The sequence below is a fragment of the Protopterus annectens genome, chromosome 3.part1, assembly GCF_019279795.1.
Source record: "Protopterus annectens isolate FY-2018-M chromosome 3.part1, PAN1.0, whole genome shotgun sequence".
Classification (NCBI taxonomy): domain Eukaryota; kingdom Metazoa; phylum Chordata; order Ceratodontiformes; family Protopteridae; genus Protopterus; species Protopterus annectens.
This window is the reverse complement of record NC_056732.1, coordinates 367,896,002-367,920,103: the sequence shown is the minus strand read 5'-3', so window position 1 is coordinate 367,920,103 and position 24,102 is coordinate 367,896,002. Positions and strand designations below refer to the sequence as shown.

General features: G+C 39.9%; 1 protein-coding gene across 1 annotated transcript in view; it reads right to left on the bottom strand.

Moving 5' to 3' along the window:
• The window catches only part of CHN2 (chimerin 2), a 2,549,636-nt gene that overhangs the window by 113,691 nt on the left and 2,411,843 nt on the right, over positions 1 to 24,102 (bottom strand). The window lies entirely within an intron of this gene.

The window sequence follows — 24,102 nt, the reverse complement described above, 5'->3', positions numbered from 1 at the left end:
GCTAGAAGTCTAAATCTCAAAATGCACTCACTAGAGGCACTCCTTAAAATGGAGAACATCGATATCTGTGCAGTGACTGAGACCTAGTTCAAGGCTCCAGAGAGCAGCCCTGCACTACCAGGCTATAACTCATACCACACTTTTCGGCCATGTAACCTGGACCAGAACACCAAAAGTGGAGGTGTGTCCATATTCATTAAGGATATCCACACCTCCAGGCTAGTTGCTCAGCATAATGCAGCCAAGGTTATCCAAGTGCAACTAACTCTGGGCAAAACTGGAATCCAAATTGTAGCTTGTTACAGATGTCCCACCATGCCCCAGGATTCCCACTCCTCTTTTCTTGATGTACTGGAAAATATTAGGGTTCAACCAAGCACCCTAATAATGGGTGATTTCAACTACCCCACCATTAACTGGGAAAACTACTCATGTACCAACTCCTTCACTCATCGCTTTCTGGAATTCATAAACTCCAATGCCCTGGATCAACTTATCCACACCCCCACCAGGGGCAACAATATCCTAGATCTAGTCATTACCAACATGAGTGATCGGTGTTCCACACCTGAAGTCAATGCCTCATTGGTCCGATCCAACCATAAGCTAATTACCCTAGATATCCACATCCTGCCCCCTCCTCCCATTAAAGAAACCATGTTAAAAATTTTCTCCAAAGCCAGCTTCATGCTTCTTAAGACAGAAGTGGTGAACTTCATGACACCCATGCAGATAGACAATACAGTTATGACTACTGAATCCTACACAGTTGCACTTTATAAGCACTTACACGAGTGCATGGATCGTGCTATCCCAAACAGAAACAAGATGCTATCCTCCAAAAAAAGGAAACCAATCTGGTGGTTCCCCACCATAAACAAACTGTACAACAGAAGGAAGAAACTGTTGCAAAAGAGAGTAAAATCTCATGAGTGGGGGAGCTCCCTGGTCAGCCTCAGTAAGAAGCTGCGATCCCTGATAAAATCATCCAAAGCTAGTTACAAAAACAAAATTGACACTGATTCTAAAGACAACCACAAAGCATTCTATAGCTATGTCAAGAATCTCAATGGCAATGCTCAGATCTGCTCTGAGTTACAGCACAATGGTACTAAATATACAGACCCAACTGATATTGCCAACATCCTGGCAGATAGGTTCAGTGCTAACTTTATCCCCCTCTCACCCCCTAAAGAGCCCATCTATATACCGGAAGAATGCAAAGTTCCTATAATCACGACTGCACAGGTAAAAACCACACTCTCCAAAGCCAAAAACACAGCATCCATGGGACCAGACAACATCCCAGGCTGCTTTCTTCATGAACTACAGAACGTACTGGGACCCAACCTAAGTGCCATGTTCAATCCTAGCCTCACCTCAGGCTTTGTGCCTGCTGAATGTTGCACAGCAACGGTTATCCCACTCCACAAGGGGGGAGCCAACACAGACCCCGGGAACTACCACCCCATTAGCCTGAAGAGCCTGGTCTGCAAGGCCATGGAACGTATCACCATGGAACTTATAAACAAAGACATTGGTAATCTCCAAACTCTGGACCCCACCCAGTTCAGATTTTAAAAGGCAGATCATGTCTCCTAAACCTGATAGACTTCTTTGAAGCAGCCACCAAAGCCGTAGACAAGGGTAAGGTGGTTCACACAGCCTATCTAGATCTTGGCAAGGCTTTCAATACCATCCCCCACTCTGGAATTATAGATAAACTCAATAAACTAGGTATAAATCCCTATGTCATAAGATGGGTTGCCAACTGGCTCACTGACAGAACCCACACTGTGAAAGTAGCAGACTCCAAATCTGACTTCAGACCAGTGACAAGTGGAGTACCACAGGGTTCAGTCCTGGGTCCTCTCCTGTTTGGTATCTACTTCTCTGAAGTACAGGCTAACACAGAAGGTCTTTGGCTAACGAAGTTCACAGATGACTGCAAACTAGGAGCCATAATCAAAACTCCTAACGATGTGGACATCCTACAAAAGGGCCTCACTAAGACAGATGCCTGGTGTCAAAGCCATGGCCTCAAGCTCAATGCCAAAAAGTGCATTGTCATCCCCTTTGGTAAAACCTCTGCACCCATGAACTACAACATAGGCAGTAGTATACTTAACACTGAAAGTGTGATAAGAGACCTTGGGACACAGGTGGACAGTAGTCTCTCCTTTGATAATCACATTGTCACAGTAGTCAGGAAATCCTTCTACGTGGCACGCCTCATCACAAAAGGGTTCTCATCTAGAAAAAAAGAGGTCATTGTTCCCCTCTACTCATCACTCATTAGACCCATTATAGAGTACAATGACCCTTTTTGCATGAACCTCACAAGACATCCACAACAACAGGAAAGGCCGCAGAAATACCTCACAAAGAGGATTACTGACCTTAAAGAGATGCCCTACGCAGACCATTTAAAAAAACTCCAGCTTTACTCCGTCACATATCACCTACTCAGAGGTGATCTCTGCCTAACATACAAAGCTATGTCAAACCCAGAGCTGTTGGACATTCTCCACTTAAAGAAATCCCAATCCCTCTGAGCTACACACTCTAGGGACCTAAACCTTGTCACCACAATAAACAGAACATGCTGGAGGGATAGATTCCTGTCCCAGAAACTTTCCATACTCTGGAATAATCTAACTAGCTATCAAACAAAGCTCCTCATTAGCCCTCTTCAAGAAAAATCTTGATGATTGGATGGGAAATGGGAAATTCACCCCAGGGATCACTTCTGTGGCTCTGCTGGACAGTGGCACAGGAAAATAATTTTCTTGGGTGGCAAAAGCCAGGGTACCTTTTTGGCTGGGCTTGTATAGGCCCCAAGGCCGATACCCTAGTACCTACCTATGAACCAATGAACCACAAGCTATCTGATGGTCAGTATGTATGACAGAGAAATCAGTACTTCACTCTGTTTTTTGTCTTTTTTTTTTTTCTCTTGACTAACCCTCTCATTTAACCAACCTTTAATCCATAAACCTCCTAAAGGTACACAGACTGTATCTGAAATGTTTCCCTTGAATAAGTTCCATTCCTTGAGTTTCATCAGGTCACAAGTAAGTATTATTTTATTAAACATGAACCAGAATCTGAAAACAGCACTGCAATATCATTCAGAGTTATTTCTGCTAACAGAGATTTTAGCAAACACTGTAACTTTGAGTATAATGGCACAACTTATAATATACTTCCAATATGCGTTGCGCACATACTAGTTTGCAAAATATTACAACACACCATTTTGTTAGAATAGATGCATTTACAGTTCTTGTAAATATAGATTTGCTATATTTGCATTTCTGAATATTCTAATCATAAAACAAGCATATGTAACAGCACCTCAAGAATGAAGAAGCTAAAACTCTTCTTATCCAGGAAAAAATGTGTTTGCATCCCAAAAGGTATAATCATATTAACTATATAAACTCAGTTAAAAAATTACATTTTTAACTCATAGGTTCATAGTTTCATAGGGGTTTACTAGGCTAACGACCACAAGAAACGTTTAAAGCCTAGCCATTCATCTCAAATCTCTGACAAATTATGGTACTCTTGATAAGTGTAAGCAGGGGCTTGGGAAATCAAACATTTACAAGCAGGGGTTTTGGAGATAAACCATTTACAGGCTGCCTCTGTCCATTAGAGACATTGGTGCCAAACCAGGGATGAATTTCCTGTTGCCCATCAAGTGCACTTGGATTGGGTTAGGGAGAAACTCTGCTTAACATGGATAGGGAGCCTGTTCCATAAAAGGGGTAGTCTCTGGGATACATACCTGTCTCTCCAGCAGGTCCTATTCATATCACAGGCAAGATTTAAGTCTTTAGAATGGGTAATTCTGGTGCTGTGTGTTTTATGGATATTGCAGGAGGTCCTTCAGAGTGGGGTCTGACATCTGATAATGCCCTGTATGCCAGTAATAACTCTCCCCTCAACAGCCTGTAGGAGACAGAATACAGGGATAGGGTCTTGAGGTGGTCTGCATAGGACGATTTTTTTATGCCCTGTAGACTCTGTGGACATTTCTATATTCAATTGTTAGATATGCCTGATTAGGTACATACCAAAGGGGGAATTGTACTCAATGATAGGTCTGATGAATGCTGAATACAGTGCAACAATGACTTCCATGGACCTAGATGTCATACCTTTGTTTATAAGTTGTGGAACATAGAATGATTTCCTCACTACAGCAGACACATGATGGTCAAAGGTCTATGTGTGTCCCTAAGTCCCTGACTACTGGGACAAATCTAAGGGGTGTGTTGTCAATATGATAGTTACCAGGAGTTGATGACTTCCCATAGGATGTTATTATGCATTTTTTGGCATTTAGTTTTAGTCCATAGTTCTGACACCAGTTGTTTGTCTGTGTCAGCCCTTCCTGGAGAACATTTGTGTCAGTGTGAGATTCAATCACAGGCTCTAATTTGCAATCATCTGCAAACTTAGTCAGCCAGAGACCACTGATAATGACCTTGAGTTCAGAGAAGTAAATGCCGAAAAGGAGCGGTACAAGGACTGATCCCTGAGGGACTCCACTTGTGACTGGCCTCTTTGTAGAGGTGGACTCCCCATTTCAAACTTCCTGGGTCCTGTCTGTGAACCAGTTGGCTATCCACTGGGTGAAATATGGGTTAGTACCTAACCTCTTGAGTTTGTCAACAATGCCCAAGTCGGTTACTGTGTCAAATGCCTTGGCCAGGTTAAGGTAGACAGTGTGAACCATTTTGCCCTCATCCATTGCTTTGGTGACTTTCTCAAAGAAGTCTACCAAGTTGAGTATGCATGACCTGTCCTTGATGAAACCAAACTGGTTTGGGTCCAATGTCTGGAGGATTACTATATCATTAATGATCATTTACATGATAATTCTTTCCATGGCTTTGCATGTAAGACTAGTGAGACTTATGGGTATGTAGTTTCCAGGGTCTGTAGATGGCCCACCTTTGTGCAGAGGGATGAATGTTGCTGTTCTCCATTCATGAGGCATGAAGGCTGTTTGGAGGATACAGTTAAATAGCAATTCCAGAGACCCTGATAGGTCATGTTTCATTCTATTTGGAAGGCATCCTAGGATATTGTCTGGGTCCATTGATTCAGCGTTCTTGGCCTTAGAGAGAGAGAACATTAAGGACCTGTTCCCTAGTGATAGCAAGGGGAGGTATATTTAATGCTATTTCCTGAGAGAAGGTTGAGGGGGAGTCAGAGGGGTAAAGTTGGAGCTGAATTTATCAGTCAGGAGGTTTGCTTATCTTCTGGTTTAGTATAGGTGGCTCCATTTACAATGAGTTCTGCACACAACTGTGCATTGCTTTTGAGGTTACAGACATAGCTGAAGAATGCCTTGTGGTTGTCCGTGGCATGGGAGGCCAAATTTATCTCAAATTTGGCTTTGGTAGACTATTTATCCTCTGAGTTTATTGTTTAGTTTGATGAGAGTGCTTTTATCCTGCTGGGTGCTGCACCTCCTAAGTTTTGCCATGATTTTTCCCTTCTGTTATATACCCTATTGATTTTGTGATTCCCCCAGGGTGGCTTGTTTTTTTGAGTTAGTTCTGTACTTCTTCCTGTTTGGTACAGCTGCCTCTGCATAGCTATTAACATGCTTGTATAGGGTTTCTATGAGCAGTTCTGTGTAGACAGAAGTGTCCCCAGGGTTTATGGGGGCTTGACATTTTGTCAGGTTGTCACGTAACAGTAGGACGTTAGTCTTAGAGTAGTTCCTGAATATTCCAGGTTTAGCTGGGGGTCCAAGCTTTATTTTTACTTCAAAGGAGGTCATTTTGTGGTCTGACCTTACCAGGGAAGACATTACACTGGGGGGTGTGCAGCACTCTCCCATATTAGTGAGGACCAGATCCAGTATGGTTGCACTCCTGGTTGGTATACTGACAATCTGGTACAGGGAATTTGTGCTTACAAAATCCAGGAATCTCCATGCATGTATATTTGGTGTTGTATAGGATTCCTAGCTAATAGTGGCGTAATTAAAGTTGCCCATGAATATAGTATTAGGTTGGATGGTAAGTGCTTCCAATAAGTTTAGATACATGGTATGTGTTTCCAGGGTCATAGAGGGTGAACTATAGCTTGCAAGGAAGTGGTATTGAATTTTGCCTATGGTGATTTGAACATGGAGCATCTCAAGTACATTGTCATGTTTAACCGACCTTGAAGTATATTTATTTTTGATGTAAATCCAGACACCTGCACTTTTAGTCCCTGTCTGTGTAGTAGCTGTTCTAAATGTGTGGAAGGCATTATAACCTTGCACTGTAAGTGTGCTCTGTGGCTTTAAACCATGTCTCAGTGACTGCAGAGATGTCAACATGTTTATAGATCATTTCTCTAGGGTGAAAAGATCTTCTAGGGAGTGGAATTTTTTGTTTAGACTCCTAGCATAGAGCAGTAATACCTTTAGATTTTCTTGTCTTTGATTTGTTATGTCGGAAGTACTTTCAGTTTGGCATTGCCTAAAAAAGGCACTATGGGGGGAAGACATTGTTTTAGCTAATATTCGAAAACCTAAAGGGGGAGGTGCACACCATCCCTACTTCTTCTTTCGGCTTTTCCCAGTTGGGAGTCGCCACAGTGGATCACCTGTCTGCTCATGATTGGCAGTAGAGTTTTATGGTGTCGAGTTGCCAGCCCGGCACCCAACCTTCCACAGAAGGCACACACACACACACCCCCACACACACACACACACACACACACACACACACACACACACACACACACACACACACACACACACACACACACACACAACCACACACACATACACTCACACCCAGAGCCAATTTAGAGTATCCAATCCACCTGCAGCATGTCATTGGGATGTGGGAGGAAACCGGAGCACCCGGAGGAAACCCACATGACCACAGGGAGGACATACAGACTTCGCACAGAAGGCACCTCAGCCGAAAATTGAACTGTGTAGACAGCAGTGTCCCCAGGGTTTATGGGGGCTTGACATTTTGTCAGGTTGTCACTTAATAGTAGGAAGTGAGTCTTAGAGTAGTTCCTGAATATTCCAGGTTTAGCTGGGGGTCCAGGCTTTATTTTTACTTCAAAGGAGACCATTTTGTGGTCTGACCTTACCAGGGAAGACAATACACTGGGGGGTGTGCAACACTCTCCCATATTAGTGAGGACCAGATCCAGTATGGTTGCACTCCTGGTTGGTATACTGATGATCTGGTACAGGGAATTTGTGCTTACAAAATCCAGGAATCTCCATACATGTATATTTGGTGTCGTATAGGATTCCTAGCTAATAGTGACGTAATTAAAGTTGCCCATGAATATAGTATTAGGCTGGATGGTAAGTGCTTCCAATAAGTTAAGATACATGGTTTGTGTTTCCAGGGTCATAGAGGGGGAACTATAGCTTGCAAGGAAGTGGTACTGAATTTTGCCTATGGTGATTTGAACATGGAGCATCTCAAGTACATTGTCAAGTTTAACCAACATTGAAGTATATTTATTTTTTATGTAAATCCAGATACCTCCACTTTTAGTCTCTGTCTGTGTAGTAGCTGGTCTAAATCTGTGGAAGGCATTATAACCTTGCACTGTAAGTGTACTCTCTATGGCTTTAAACCTTGTCTCAGTGACCGCAGAGATGTCAGCATGTTTATTGATCATTTCTCTAGGGTGAAAAGAGCTTCTAGGGAGTGGAATTTTGTTGTTTAGACTCCTAGCATAGAGCAGTAATACCTTTAGATTTTCTTGGTTTTGATTTGTTATGTCAGAAGTACTTTCAGTTTTGCATTGCCTAAAAAAGGCACTATGGGGGGAAGACATTGTTTTAGCTAATATTCGAAAGCCTAGAGGGGGGAGGTGCACACCATCCCTGCTTCTTCTTCTTTTGGCTTTTCCCAGTTGGGGGTAACCACAGCAGATCACCTGTCTGCTCATGACTGGCAGTGGAGTTTTACTGTGTCGAGTTGCCAGCCCGGCACCTAACCTTCCACAAAAGACACACACATGCACACACTCACACCTAGGGCCAATTTAGAGTGTCCAATCCACCTACAGCATGTCTTTGGGAGGAAACCAGAGCACCCAGAGGAAACCCACATGACCACAGGGAGGACATACAGACTCCACACAGAAGGCACCCCAGCCGAGGATTGAACTGGTGAACCTCTTGCTGTGAGGCAGCAACGCTAACCACTGCACCACCACAACCGCCCTCTACTGAAGTTTAAAACAGTTTGAATAAAAACTTTGGTAAAAATAACTAAACTCATCTACACTATATGGATGTTTCAGTCATACAAACAAACTGTTAGAACTGTGGCAGTCTTATTTTTTTCCCAGGAGTACAAAAAATGGCACTCCTTTGGCACACCACATAAAAGAGCAGCTATCATCTTTCACATGCAGGAAACAATGGAAGAATGTGATGCAAGGACTTGCAGTTCTGCTAGTGAAAGCATTTGTTTAATGGGTGTGGTGCCTTGAATGCAGCTGCTTTCAGTCTCTGTTTAACTTAGAGCATTTAATAATATTAGCATTTCCTTGATGCCTGCTCTGTTGTCAGATGCAGTTTTTGTATACTGGAAGTAAACACGTACCCTGGAACTATGGCTGTGAAATTTTCATCTTAGTTTCACTCTTAACTGTTTGAACTGTTATGACAACGAAGAGAATTACATGCAAAGTCGATACTTCAGGTAGTTTCTATGAAACTATTAAGCTAGACAGTTTCTTTTCTGAGAAACAAACTACATTTCACATCCACGCTAGGGATAGAAGCAGTACTCTGTGCTAAAACCCGTTCAAGATAGCTCTGAAATTAACCTGGCCTAAGAGGTTAGAGAAGTCAAAGGCCAGAAAAGGTCAATCAATGCATGTTTATGCATTTGTAGCAAACAAAATTCAACAAAATGGGCAAGCCACTGATATTTTTTTCCAGCAGTAGTCTATGACCTTAATACTTTTGATAGAAAAATGCTGTGCTGAGCCTGTGTATAGCTTCTTTACCATTCTTCACAAGAAACGCCAGTTATATAGCAGAAAAAAAGAAAACATCCATTTGGCTTTCCTAACATTCCTAGTATTGAATACTGCTGAGGTTACCTAAACCTGGAGTTTATATTTTCCAGTCCTTGCAACAATTGCCTCAGGTCTCTCCCATACTGTCTTTAATTCAGTCACTGTTTTAGAATCTATTACTTTTTACAATAATTCACTAACCTTTCTGTAAAATAACACATCAACACATCTTTACCAAGCCAGTTAACTTTGATCATCAAACTGTGTCCTTTTCTTCCCATATATTTTTCTTCTTACCTTTTTTTTTTCTTTTTTTTGTAACATAGTGCGTGTATGTTAATGATTCTCTGTGCACCGTTCTAATGTTTTCTGCTGGTCCAATATACGTGTATGTTAAGGCTTCTCTATGCACCATTCTGATGTTTTCTGCTGGTCTGTCAATATCATATCTATATCTTTGGAAGGATCCACCAAACATACTCAAAACAACTCTCACTTTAACATCACAGCAAAAGACAACACCACTATATACCCAAAAGGACACACCAAATTGCTAGGAGTGGAAATAGACAATAAACTAAAATTTGACATTCACATATCCATGACCATAAAAAAAGTCCAATAAAAACTAGGAGCGTTATACAGAAATAACAAATTTCTCACCAAAGCAGCAAAGATTTCAATAGCAAATTCCCACCTTATCTCCACCCTACTTTATGCCTCTTCAATATATACCAACCTAAGGCAATGTGATCTAAACAAGCTAAAGACCTGCTATAACAAAATCGCCACATTCGCCACAGGGGCATCCTATCGTAGTCACCATTGTCTCTCACTTGCTGAACTGGGCTGGCTTGAACTCCCTCACCTCCTTTCAGTGGTATCAACTCTCACTCGCCCACAAACTAGTAAACCATCCACTAAATGTCCCATCCCTCCAGAATCTACTCCAACCCTATCACACCATCAGACCACTAAGATCCAGCAACAAAAATCACTTGCAGATCACTAAAGCGAATAACTCTGCTGGTGAAGCACTATTCTCTTGTGCCATAGCCAAATTATGGAACTCACTCCCACCCACAATTACCTCTGTACCATCATGCACCCACTTCAAAACTTTACTAAAAGCTCACCTAAAAACATGCTGGCTATGCCCTTGCAACTCCCATTCTAATATCATCCACCCAATCCAACCACTACCTTTCTTTCCACTCCACTAACTACCTTGATTATAGCAAGCTCAGATGCTCATAAGCCTAGTACTTATTATACAGCAGGAACTTCTCACTGTAACATTTGTTAATGTTTGTTATGTACTTCACAGATAAATATTCTAGTTGTCTACTGATGTACTATGTTCTTCATCTGTAAATATGTTGTAATTGCTATGTTAAATTGTTAATCGCTATGTAATCCAATGTAACTACTGTCTATTTATTTTACTGTGGAGCTTTTCTCCCCAGGCCTCCGCTGAAAATGGACCTACGTCCAGTCGGACACTCCCGGTCAACACATTTAAATAAATAAATAAAATAAATAAATAAATAAATGGTATTTCATTTTCTAACACCTAATTTGTTCTGTTTTGTATCATGGGGGACCAGCATCAATTACAGCATACAAATCTGCATAGGCATGTAGTCTGTTGTATGTACACACAAAGAAAAACACACACAAACAAAAAACACATACTAAAAATGGCACATACCTTATACTATTCTATTGTAGTTTAGTGTCTCAGCAATTCAAGTATATGCTTGAGTTAGGATTGACAACTAGGACTCCACTGGAAAAATTCCATGAACTTCTCCTTAATGAGGCCCCACACTCTGCCCCAAATGACATTGCAAATATACTAGCAAACAAGTTTGCCTCACACCCCACTTACAGAACTCATATTCCATCACTGTCCATCCTAGAATCCCTTACACTCCATATGATTATTAAAAAAACATATTCTTAAGAAGATATCAAAAACCAGCAACGCTTCCTCCATAGGTCCTGACAACACACCTGGATGCTTATTAAACAACAGTAAACATGTTCTCACTGAACAACATCTTAAATTGCTTAGCCTTAGTCTAACCTCAGGCTATGGTCCCAGTTCCTGGCACACTGCTGTGCTGATACCATTTCTCAAGGGTGTCCTACAATGTTCTCTGGAAATTGCAGAACAATCACTATGCAAAATTGCATAAAAAATCCTAGGCAAGTAAAAACATCTCTTAGGAAACTATTGCATTAGTAAACACTGCTGTCAATTAGAATTCTCACAATCATATTTCTTTAGACATGAGACCCCTCTCCACCTCTTCATATTCCTTCACCTGCCACTTATTTATTTATTTTATTTATTGGCATTTGTTTACCGGGAAAGTCCACTGGGCCAGGATAGCCCATTTTCAGTTCAGGCCCGGGGAGAAAAGCTCCAACAGAGAAATAAGTACAAATTACACAAAGTTCTAGGAAATCACAAAAAATTAGTACAAAATATTTGCTTAGGACTTATACCACATAATAACATACCACATAATATTACAAGAAAGAACATACAGAGAATAATATACAAAATTCAAAGTTTACATAGAAATGATATAACATGATTTAGGCTAAGACATGAAAGGGAAAGTTTGATGGTACAGTAATAAGAGTTACAAGGAAGGAGGAAGTCTTAAACAGAGCAAACACTTAGAAACATAGGAACATTGTATTTGCTGGACTGAATATGTAGCATTGTGAATGTAGGAAAGGGGAGGGAAGAAAAGAGAAGTATGAGAGAAAGAAAGGGAGAAGGATAAGAGAATGATAATGATAGTGACTAGAGGGGGGAGAGAGGGAGGTAAGGAGGAAGAATGGGGAGAGGAGAGTTTGTTTAGTTAGAGACGGAGATAAAAAAATAAAGGCAGTGTATAGAGAGGGGAGAGAGGGAAGTACAGAAAATGAAGGGGGAGAGGAAGGTTTGGTTAGTTAGAGAAGGAGAAAGAAGAGGGGGATGAGGGAGGTAAGGAAAGGGAAGTAGAGAAAAGGGAGAGGAGAAGATGTTAAGTTCCAGGGCTCTGTGGGTAGAGTTATGTAACGTCAGTTTGAGTAACACAACAATTGCATAACCACTTGGAGAGAAGGTGGTTATGTAGAGCGGTTTACTATCACATTTGCAAATGGAGATGGTCTTCAGATGGATAATTTAAAATTCAGATGTTCGAATTTCCATCTTGCTGAACATCTCCATGTTTGAAAGTTAATATCAGCGAATATGAATTTGATGTACTGTACCAAGATCGTGGTTTCCTCACTGTAGTACGATTTCGGAGTTGGAATATATAGTTAGTAGGGGGTGTGGGGGTGCAGCCCCCAACAGGGGGATGCAGGGGGGGCTTGCTCCCCTGCAAAAACATGATGTGAGGTATAGGAGTTTCATTTACTTGAGCTCCTAAATGGACATCACATGATCTTTTCGGACACAATGTCGAATGTGCTGAATTCAATCAGCTGATTCGACATTGTGCCTTAGTAGTGATGTTGATTTTCATTGTTTTGATTCGTAGTTGTGAATGGCATTTATTTTAGCATTCACAATTTTGATAGTAAACCATGTACAGCAATCATAAAGTTGGAGGAGCATTGCTGTAGATGGACAGAGGGAGGTAGGTTATTCCAGATCTTGGCAACATTCCAGAAGTACAAGAATCTGCCTGCCAATAGTTTTGGTTTATCAATTTGGAGAAGAAATTGGTGTTCAGATAGTAGAGTTCTAACCAGGTTGTATAGTGTGAGAAGGGGGCAGAGTGCAGGGCAGTCATGAGGCTTGTAAATCAGTTTATGTGTGGTAGTGAGCTGTTGGAAGAGCAGATAGTGTTGGAGTTCTAACCATTAACATGTTTACCCAACTAATACGTTTACATCACTCATGTCAGGATTGCAAATCCAGCCAGACGTCACAAGTCAACAAATAATGAATCAATTCTCGAACAGATTCTCATTAGCAATCCCACCAATAGTCTGTCTCCCAGACCCACTAACTAACAATTCCCCAAAAATCATCCACATCTGTTTCTTTATTAAACAAAACCTACCATATATAATTTAGTCAGAAACTTATCCAAATTTAGCAAAGATAAATTCATCACTTCCTTAATACCCTATAACTGGTCCAGCCAAAAACACCTCCCCCTTGATGAAGCAGATGACAATTTCAACCAAACATTTCTAAACATAATAAATTCCCATGCCCTCATTAGGAGAACAGGGATCAAGTTTAACCTGAACCTCGGCTGTGGCTAATTCTAACCCCAAAGGAACTTCTGAGACAATGGGACAAAGCTTGGCATAATTGTAAAGCCAATAAAACATATTTGCCCCTACCTACCATGCCCTCAGAAACAAAACTAATACTAATACCCAGATCCTCACAGCTAAAAAGATATCCTCCACCAACTAGCAAACACTAACCTCTAAATCACCCAAGAAATACTTTTCTCCTCTAACCCAACTTTTCAGATCTGGCAAGCCAACTAATCCAGACCCACTCCTAAACTCTTCAGACTATGATATTGCTTGCATCTTCAGAACCCACTTTATAAATGCTGCCACATCTCTTTCTACCATAAAGTTAACCTGCATCCCACGTAGTCCCACACCTTCTATTTACAACCTAAATCAGCCCATGCCCAGTTCCAAAATAGGAACCTACCACAATAATCTCAAGTCCACTGCACCTATCCCAAATAATCACCCATTTGAATTCTTAAAACTAGATACAGATTCCACAACCCAACCAATATTCTTACTTATTAATATATCAATATGGCAATCTCAATTTCCTCATGCTGAAAACAATGTTTCATCCTACCACTTCTTAAAGATGGTATCTCAAGAGGACTAAGCAATTTTAGACCTATTGCTGTCCTATCATTTCTCTTAAAAATCTTTGAGAAATGTATCCACACTCAAGTATAACATTATATCCTTGCAAACAACATTAAATTCCTTTTCCAACACAGAGGCCAAACTGCAAGAATTACTGACAGTGCACTTCTATCATTTCTTGGCACCTCTGACAAACACAGAAGCAACAATGAGCTGGAGGTAGGGTTGCCAGCTTTTCAAATACCCAAAGTGGGACATGTTCTGTAGAAATGTCAGGTTTTCCAGGACACAACATACCTACAGCCATGCATAGTACAGAACTTTACTTTTTTGCACAAATAAAAGCTTATTCTAGTAACATTTGAATTGATTATGCTACTTCACGTAACATATAGAAGTTTCATATATAAAATAACTGTTTTATGCAACTATTAAAGAAAACTTAGGAAATATTTTTGTCCTGAAATCTCAGGACATTTGGTATTTTTTGATTTTTTTCGCAGGACACAACTGCCTAAAGAGGGACTGTCCCTCTCAAAGTGGGACAGGTGGTAACCCTAGCTAGAGGTCACTATTTTCCTTGGTCTTTCCGAAATGTTTGACGCTGTCTACCACAGCAAATGACTTCAAAAACTGACACACCATAATCTCCTATCAGCCATAATCTCTTGGTTCTTTTGTTATGTCTGTAATAGATCTCAAGGTGTTAAGTAGTATCAAACTGTCTCACCTTTTCTTCCCATTACCATTGGCGTGCCACAGGGTTCCATCTGGTCCCCTCCTCTTTAACATCTTCATTAATGATCTTCACATGTACTCTAACTCCTCCACTGTTCAATATGCAGACAGTCCAACTGTCAAATACAGAAGTAAAATATTCAGAGACCTACAATTCTCCCATATAAGCTTCAGTCACAGCAACTGGAACTTGGCTTACGGAATCTAATCTAGTTGTAAATGCCAAAACAATACACTCATCCTCTTCTCCCCTAAAAGTTCCATCTTCCCTTCTGTTTCTTTCTCTTTCTTTCATCTGCTTAATCAGGGTGGTATTCTGCCTTCCTTCTTTGTTCCTTTGTGTTTTCTAAAAGCCACAGATAGTTTCCTCCACACAGAAGCAGTTTTAACAGAGGATCATTGTAGTTTGTCATTCTTTTTTATTTATATATGCTTGATATGTTTTTCATTTGTTCAGCTGACTCATCCAACAGCAAATACCACTCCATTCATTTTTTTTTAGTATGAAGATATGTAACTTGAAAAAAAAAAACTAAAATGGATTTTTTCTTTTTTTTTGCATGGAGGCAAACCCTCTTCCCCCCACTGAAGCGGATGAACCCTCATACCTGAATTTACATTTAACAGCACTGTGGTCACAATACAATGGCTAAAAGTGAAAAAAAAAAAAACAGTGAAAACAACTAGGTCAGACAGACTTGGGGTTCTGGTACTCAGTATGTTCTGTTTTTTGCTTTGTCTTGCCTGAGTTGTCATACTGATTTATAAATATTAATATTTGCCTCCCATTCAATAACACTTTTCCCTCCCAATCTTTGGATTACTGCTCTAGTAGTTTTGACTAGAAGTGCCAGTATTTCTCTTCTGGATTGCTGTATGATAAAGTGTGAAGCAACATTATTGTGGATGCAGTCTTTCTTTGGCAGTATCAAAATTATAGAGTAACATTTAGAAATCCATGGGACAGATACAAGAAGATTGTTTAGAATGTTAAGAAGACTGTTTATATGGGTTAAGTCACTAACTAGGCAGGGCAAGTAGTAATCTGTGTGGGGCAAGCAGTATTTATTTGTTAGACCACCTCTCCTCCCAAAATTCCTGTAAACTGCTATGTCTGTTGCACAGAACTAACATTTTCACAGAGACATAAAACCTGACATTAACAGGTTTACAGATATTTTACTAAAGTTAGAATTATGAGGTAGTCGTATGAGATTACGGAAAGCTGAAAAAAACAAGTGAGAAAGCAGGAGGGAAGACCAGTCACAACATGATACATAGGAATTTGTTAACAGATTAAAACAAATGTAATCCTTCTACAGACTGTCATAAAGATCTCTTCAACAACATGTGAAGTTTTGCAAATCCTGTCTTTGTAAGACCATAAAGTGGACTGATGCAGGTCAGAGGACTGTAACAAAAACACTGTACAGTTTACATGAGATGTCATCCAAAGAATAGCTATTACAGAATAACATAGTGTGCATCAGAGACCTGTTTGTGGGAGAAAAATCTGAGGCTGAGGATGGTATGATGAAAGCTAGCTATGCTAACAGAATAATTAGACTCTCATTTGGTACTGTGTATGTGAAAAGAACTCCATAAGTGCAAAAAGACATGAGTTTTAAGACACAAAGCAAACAGCTCATAGATTATAAAAGAAAAAAGAAATTTAATCAAGTAGGTGAAAGGTGCTGGTAGAATCTTTCTAGAGTAGAACCAGGTACAAAGAAATACAACAAAATCCAAGAAAATTTGGGAAAGGCATATGGTAATTCTTACACTTAGTGTTACAGGTGGGTATGCATATCTGCAGTTTATCAAAGAAATAGGGAAAAACAGCAAGTAGGTCCTTACCTGCTATAAAAATCTATGTTTTGTTAAATTCAGCCATACACAGCTCATATGTCCACGTGTTTTGAACAGTGTACTTGAAGACATTTTTTAGAACAAAAAAAATGTCCAACATAGTTATGACATGAAATCGGATGTCTAGTGCTATTCTATGGACAGCTCTGGCAAATCTTTACTGCTATAGTGTGTGTGAAAGACAAATAGACCTTTAAAGAAATATAAAACCAACAATAACATTAAACAATTATACCATGTGTCCAAAATTACATACAACTATTTATTTCTATGATTTAATAATGACATAGTTATATAAAGAAATATAAAACCAACAATAACATTAAACAATTATATCATACGTCCAAAGCTACATACAACTATTTATTTCTATATTTTAATAATGACATAGCTCCAAAAAAAAAAAAACATACTGTTGCTCTGTTCATATCTCCTTGAGATGTTAGCACATTTAACAGCAGTCATGTGACTGAGCTATTATATGTCTAAAATACATTGTGCATTGCGTACTTTTCTTATCCAAGCAGTAAATGAAAGATGTCGTGAAATGACACATACTCATAGAAAGCAACATTTTTAGTTCTTTGGGTCACTCCCTTCCAGTGAACTATCCTGTCTTACTTGAGACTACAGAAATGGATGAATGCAAAATAAAAAAAGAACAGGAAGGTGTATCTTCTCAAGTGTAATTATTGTGCTATAAAAAGTACAGTGATGTCTGTAACCTTGCGCTGACCTCATTGTACTGGGAGCTTCTGTCTGGACATGTCTGTTGCTCCGCATGCTTGTATCTGAATCTTTAAACAATCAGCTTGAATTAAACTCAGTAACTGCTTGACCACGGGGTGGCTATAACATAAACTAGATGTTTGATTTTTGAAAATCTTTCTTATCTATTAACACATCAAGTGAATTAACCATCTAAAACCAACTATTAAAATTATTGCTTTGGCTACCAGATTTCATCACTAATTAAACTGGCTACCCTTTACAAACTGTATTTTTTCCCCCAATAATGTTTAGATAAACGATAAACATTTTTCAATTAATACATTTCATCTTATTCCTAGTTTGCTTTTTATTCAAACTTTTACTTTAATACAAATAGCTGCATCTATTTATGTTACAAAAGGGTGCCCTCTAGAGAAATATAATTGTTAATTCTGTTTATAACTGCTACATATCCACTCTTCCACTAATGTTTCAACTAATAAAACTGTCATTAATGGAGTAATTTGTCAATAATTTCCCTCACCTTTCCAAGAATACTATTTTCATCTCCTATCTTGATTTTTGATACATATGGTTTTGTTTTTTTGTGTTTATTCATATATACATATATATATATATATATATATATATATATATGGGTCTAATACACTAATCCAACAGCACACAACACCGACACCACAAGAACAAAACCGCAAAAACACAAAAGTTCACATGCCCGACAAACCACAATCCCAACAGTTAACAAAACAAAAAACTTGCTGTTCCACACAATACACACACAACACAAGCGCACCAACAACCTAAAAACCTACACTGCACCTTACACACAACTATCTATCCACTAACCTTAATCCAGACCCTAACCCTAAGGTCCCTCACTATCACACACTACCTTACCCGCACCCTAACCCTAACTCACTTAATCTGCCCCTAACGCTCAAGTCCCTCACTATCGCACACTTACCTTACCCGGACCCTAGCCCTAAGTCCCTCACTATCGCACACTTACCTTACATGCACCCTAACCCTAAATCCCTCACTGTCACACACACACCTTAACCGCACCTTAACCCTAAATCCCTCACTATCACACACACACCTTAACCGCACCCTAACCCTAAATCCCTAACTATTGCACACTTACCGAACACATTTCCCATGTCGGTGTTTTTGCTATCGTGATTACAAGTTGTCGGTTATCTGCTCCATCAGTCTTCTGGCATTGGTGATGTGATTGTCGATCTTCCGAGCTGTCGGTCTACCATAGGGAACCCATATATATATATATATATATATATATATATATATATATATATATATATATATATAGATATATATATATATATATATATATATATATATAGATATACACACACACACACACACACACACACACACACACACACACACATATATTTATTTATTTTATTTTACATTTGTTAACTGGGGGTGTCTGACTGAGCTGCAAAGGCCCTTTTTCAGCAGAGGCCCGGGGAGAAAAGCTCTACATAGAAAAATTACAGATACATTTAATTATTTAGACATGATCGGTATACACACAAATTACAAAAGACATGTTCTTACAGTGGTATGCAGCACATCAACAGGTATAGTGGAGAGAACAAACAAAAAATATTAATTTAAAAATAAAGGTAATTAATAGATTTGTGGTGTACAGCTGACATTTGGAACATAGGTAGAATACATACATAGTACACAGTACAGTATATACATTGTAGATTAGCCAATGTTTGTGAGTAAGATTGAAAACTATTATCAAGTACTCTAGGTTTAGTATGTGTACCTTATCCACTTTCAGTAGCCTGGGGAGCAGTCATGGCACTGCCAACTTTGCTTGAGATGTTGCCTGATGAGGTCTTTAAAGGAGGCTTTGGATGATGTGTTTTGAATGCTAGTAGGGACAGAGTTCCATTTTTTAGCCAGTTAACTACTATATAGTGCATCTCCAAAGCTATTGTAGCTGTTGGTGACTTCTAGTAGTAGTTTGCTTAATGATCTAAGAGGCTTTTTGGCTGAGTGATGATGTACTAGGTTTTTGAGGGCAGGACACTTATTGGGGAGGTAACAGATCGAATGACAGAGGCCGAGCTGATTGTAGGTTAGGAGGTTGGCAGTTCAAGCCAGTGGAGCTGACTCAAAGCAGTACAGTGATGAGTTCTATATGAGCAATTTGCAGCAAAGCGGGCAATTCTGTTAAAGCAGGCTTCCATTTTGCTTAGTTCAGTTTTGTTGAGATTAGTCAGAATGGGAGATGCATAGAGTAGGGTGGATAGAAGTTGGGACCAAGCAATGGCTGATCTTGTGTTGTTGGTAAGAAATGGTTTGATATGGTAGAGTGATCCCAGTTTGGCATGTACTTTTTTAATAGTTAAGTTGAGATGACTATCAAATTTTAGGTGGGAGTCTATGGTTATTCGCAATAGCTTAGCCTGTGCCACTGGAGCGATTGGAGTAGCATCTGTGGAGTAGATAGTGAATTGACTGTTATCAGTGTTTTTGTTAGAACTGGTTATAATCATAAGCTGAGTTTTCTTTGGATTGAGGTAAGTTGGGCCTTGGTAAGGTAGTTTTCAACATCAGAGAATGCTAGTTGAGTTGTTTGCAGGAGGGTGGGAATGTTTTGTGCAGCACAGATTAAGGTAGTGTCATCTGCATACTGAATGATAGATGCATGCTGTGTGGAGGTATGAAGGTCATTTGTGAAGACCGTGAATAGTAGTGGTCCTAAGATAGAACCCTGTGGGACTCCTATAGTTATGGGTAGCTGAGGAAAGAGAGAATTTTCCCATTTCACAGCTTGGTACCTGTCAGTTAAGTAGCTTTATAACCAGGTAAGAGTGGAATTTGATAGGTGATATTAGTTTAGTTTGTTTAGCAGGATTTGGTGCAGGACCGTGTCAAATGCTTTGGACATATCCAAAAAAAGAGTTGACACCTGCAGGCCTTCATTTTTGAGACAGTTTACTGTGTCTGTGAAGCAGAGGAGGGCTGTAGCGGTACTATGGGCAGGTCTGAAACCATGCTGAGTAGGTGACAGGATGTTGCTGTCTAGGCGATATTTTAGCATCTGGGTATGGATGCATTTTTCTAGGATTTTGGCCAGGGGGAGAGTAAAGCAATGGGTCTGTAGTTATTAAGTTCAGTGGAGGTCCCGCCTTTATGTATGGGTGTAACATAGGATATTTTCCAGAGTTTGAGCACATAGTTTTCAACAATTGATCTGTTTATGAGAGTGGAGACTGGGATAGCAATAGCATCTGCTGTAAGTTTTAAGAAATAGCTGGGGAGTAGGTCTGCTGCTGTTGATGAGGTTTTTAGTTTGGAGAGCATGCTTTTGATTGAAGTGGTGGAAACTGTTTTGAGGGTAAAGCTTGTATTAGTGTTATTTGTGGTGGGGGGGGATAGTGAGGAAGGAACTGTCCTGTGATACTAAGGATAGAATTGAGTTCACAAAGTGGGAGTTGAATTGTGTTTTGATGGGAACTTTAGTGTCAGGGGTGGTTGGTTTGGGGGTAGCCTTTTGGGTGGGTTTTAGTAGCTGGTTTACATTTTTCAAAATTTTTTGGGGGTTGTGTTGGTATTTAGTTTGTAATGTCATGTAGTAGGATTTTTTGTCCAGCCTAATGCATTTTTTTGCACGGTTGTGCAATTCTTGGTACTTAGTTAGACTTTGTGTTTCTTTGTTTTTTTATAGTAAAGCCAGACAGTGTCTCTGGACTTGAGGATTTGTTTGGTTTCTTTATTAAGCCAGGGGTTTGTAGAGGTTCTAACCTTGATTTTGCACAAGAGAGCGACTGTGTCTAAGTGTTGTAGAAATGTTTTGTTGAAATATGCTACAGCCTGGTCAAGTGGGAGGGTTTTTAGGGGGGGGGGGGCAGTCACAGTTACAGAATAAAGTATTGAGGACTTCAGGAGAGAATTTTTTTTGTGCTTCTAGTGGTTTTGCATATGCTTCTTTTACTAGATATAAAGTATATTACATTGTGGTCACTTAAGGTATCTGGGAGACTGCCTGCATGGGGGTACAATGTGGGGTTGTTAGTTAGGACCCAGTCAAGGATAGATTCCCTTTTAGATGTTTTTATCACATCTAGTTGGAATTTGGACTAGCTGCTGGTAGCCATGGAGATTTATTAGATTACTTGGTGGTTTTGATATGCAGGTGAACCAGTCTAGGTTGAAATCCCCCAGAATAAGGGTTTATTGTGAGTATGTGGAAGAACACCAGGATAAGAAGTCTTCAAGGCTAGCAGGTGCATTACCAGGTGGAATATAGATCACAGTTGTGGTCATGACCATTTTAGGGTGAAGTTGAAGTTGTGAGAGAAGTATGTCCCAGTTATTGGGGGAGGGGTAGGAGTTTAGTAATTGACTTACAGTTAAGTTGGACTTATACAGTAAGGCAGTTCCACCCCCTTTACGAAGTGGTCTGTCTTGTCTAATGATATTGTAGCCGGTAGGGAGAACTAATGAGTTAGCTATGCTTTTATTTAGTCAGGTTTCTGTTAAAGCAACTATGTCTGGGGAGTAGTGTGCTATTGTGGCCTGGAGTTCAGGTATTTTATTTTTTATACTTCTAATATTAATATTTAGCATTAAAAGATGGTTGGTTTTGCTGCTGTTGTTGATTTGCCCAGGGATGAAGATAGTGGGGGTGTTATGTTCTGACATTTGTTTAGGAGCAGTTTGTGTTGGACAGGATGGATTTGGACCTGGGTTGGGGTGGATATCCCCACTTATGGTGAGAATGGTGTTAAAATGATGATACACATTTTGGAGTTTGGTGAGGAATGTGAGAAAGTATTGTGTTTTTTGGAGTAGGAATGAGAGCATATGTGTTTAGTTCTGAATTGGTCTGTTATGTAGTTCTTGAACAATTGTGGGCTTATATTATTATAATGTGTGGTGTCTGTATATGAAAGTGCATAATGCAGTGTTGTGCTACTAAGTTTAGGGATATTGCTAGAGTGATAACTTGTGTTATAAAGAATTATGAGAAGACAGACTAGACTTAGTTGTGTGATAGTCATGGTTATAAAGTTTAAGTTGGTACTAGGTGGGGGTCTGAATAAGAATTATAGGGTCGCACTATATGTGGATGGGTAAGGAGTGTGGGTGATGTAAAAAATGCCTAGTGGGAATGAGAGTGATTGGGAGTATTTTGTGTGGAGTAAGTTGGTGTGGTATAATGTGATCTGACATGAGGAACTGTGATTGGTGGAGGTGATGTGAGGGTGAGCTGTGGGTGTGGCTGTGATTACTATAAATGTAACGGTAGTGGGGGTGGGAGGGAATAGGGGGCAGGGCAGAGGAGCAGAGAGAGTCCGAGCATTAGCGAGGGTGAATGGAGCGGGGCAGAGCCCACCAAGATAAGAGTAAAAAGTAAGTATAACTTTACAAATCTGAACACTTTAAACAAATTCCTGAGGTCTAATAGCTTACCAGCAAGCAGAATGCAATAGTTGAAGAGCACTTGTGTCCTGGTGGGAGACTAGAAATTTAAAGATGGCTCCATGCTCAGCAGGATTCTAATATAGACTTAGTATTGGGGAGGGAGATAGCACAAGGGGTGTAAACCAGGTGGAATGCAAAGAAACCAGAGAGGCAATCAGTGGAAAACTATCAGTGAAGGCCTCAGAGGGGGTAAGTAAGAATTCAAACTACCTGTAAAGTGAAGGAAAGAAGAGACAACAAACTTTATTAAGGTTGGGAGTGTGTCTTCACATTGACTTGCTGATTAGTAACCAGTTTGTTCACAGATTAGAGTAGGGAGATATATTAGCAATGAAGGGGAATGTATAGAGATGCAAATAAACAGGTGGGCCTCCAAGTGATACAAACTAAGGCAGAAAGCACTGAGAGGGCTGCTTGATGGTTAATTTAGTCACAGGGATCTGAATTAAATATATACTGTCTATTGGACAGTTAGGGTTATTGCACTAGCTGGGGGGGACACAAGGCTACAACAGTCAGTTTTATTAGCATGCTGAGAACTACTAAGAAATACTGCTACTGTAATAGCTTCACTCTCATAAACATACAAGTAGAATGCCTGGGTGGACTGACCCTGCTCTTGAGGCTCAAAATGTATATCCTTGTATAGTTTTGCAGTACTGATTCCTTCTTATACTGCATGGGTGAAGTGGTAGCTGCAGACTGCAGATTTGCTTGAGTGTGTTCCTGCTCTTGAGGCTCAAAATGTATATCCTTGTGTAGTTTTGCAGTACTGATTCCTTCTTATACTGTATGGGTGGAGTGGTAGCCACAGACTGCAGATTTGCTTGAGTGTGCTCAGCAAGCAGAATGCAATTGCTGAAGAGCACTTGTGTCCTGGTGGGAGACTAGAAATTAAAAAAAATATATACACACACACACACACACACACACACACACACACACACACACACACACACACACACAAACACACACACACACACGCACACACACAGTCACACACAAATGCACGAGCATGGATGTGCACATGCACCACAAACAGACACACACACTAGCACTCTGTATAATGTGACAGCTAGAACATGTGTTTAACCCAGAGAGAGATTAACCCTTGTATGTCTAGTCCCTGAAGTTTATTATTGGTTTTATTCATTATGTAACTCAATAAGACCCACAGGGCCCAAGTGCTTTATTTCAGTAGTAATACAGGAGAAATTTGAAATCTAGCTACCTAACCTTCACAAACATATACAACAAACAAGTGGATACTAAAGGACTCAAACCTGAGACTAATGTATAAAGTTTGAAAGCAGGTCATAAACGGATCCACCTCTGTTGAAATGCTACTTTAATGCAAGACATGGAGACATACCCGAACAAAAATGTTGCCTT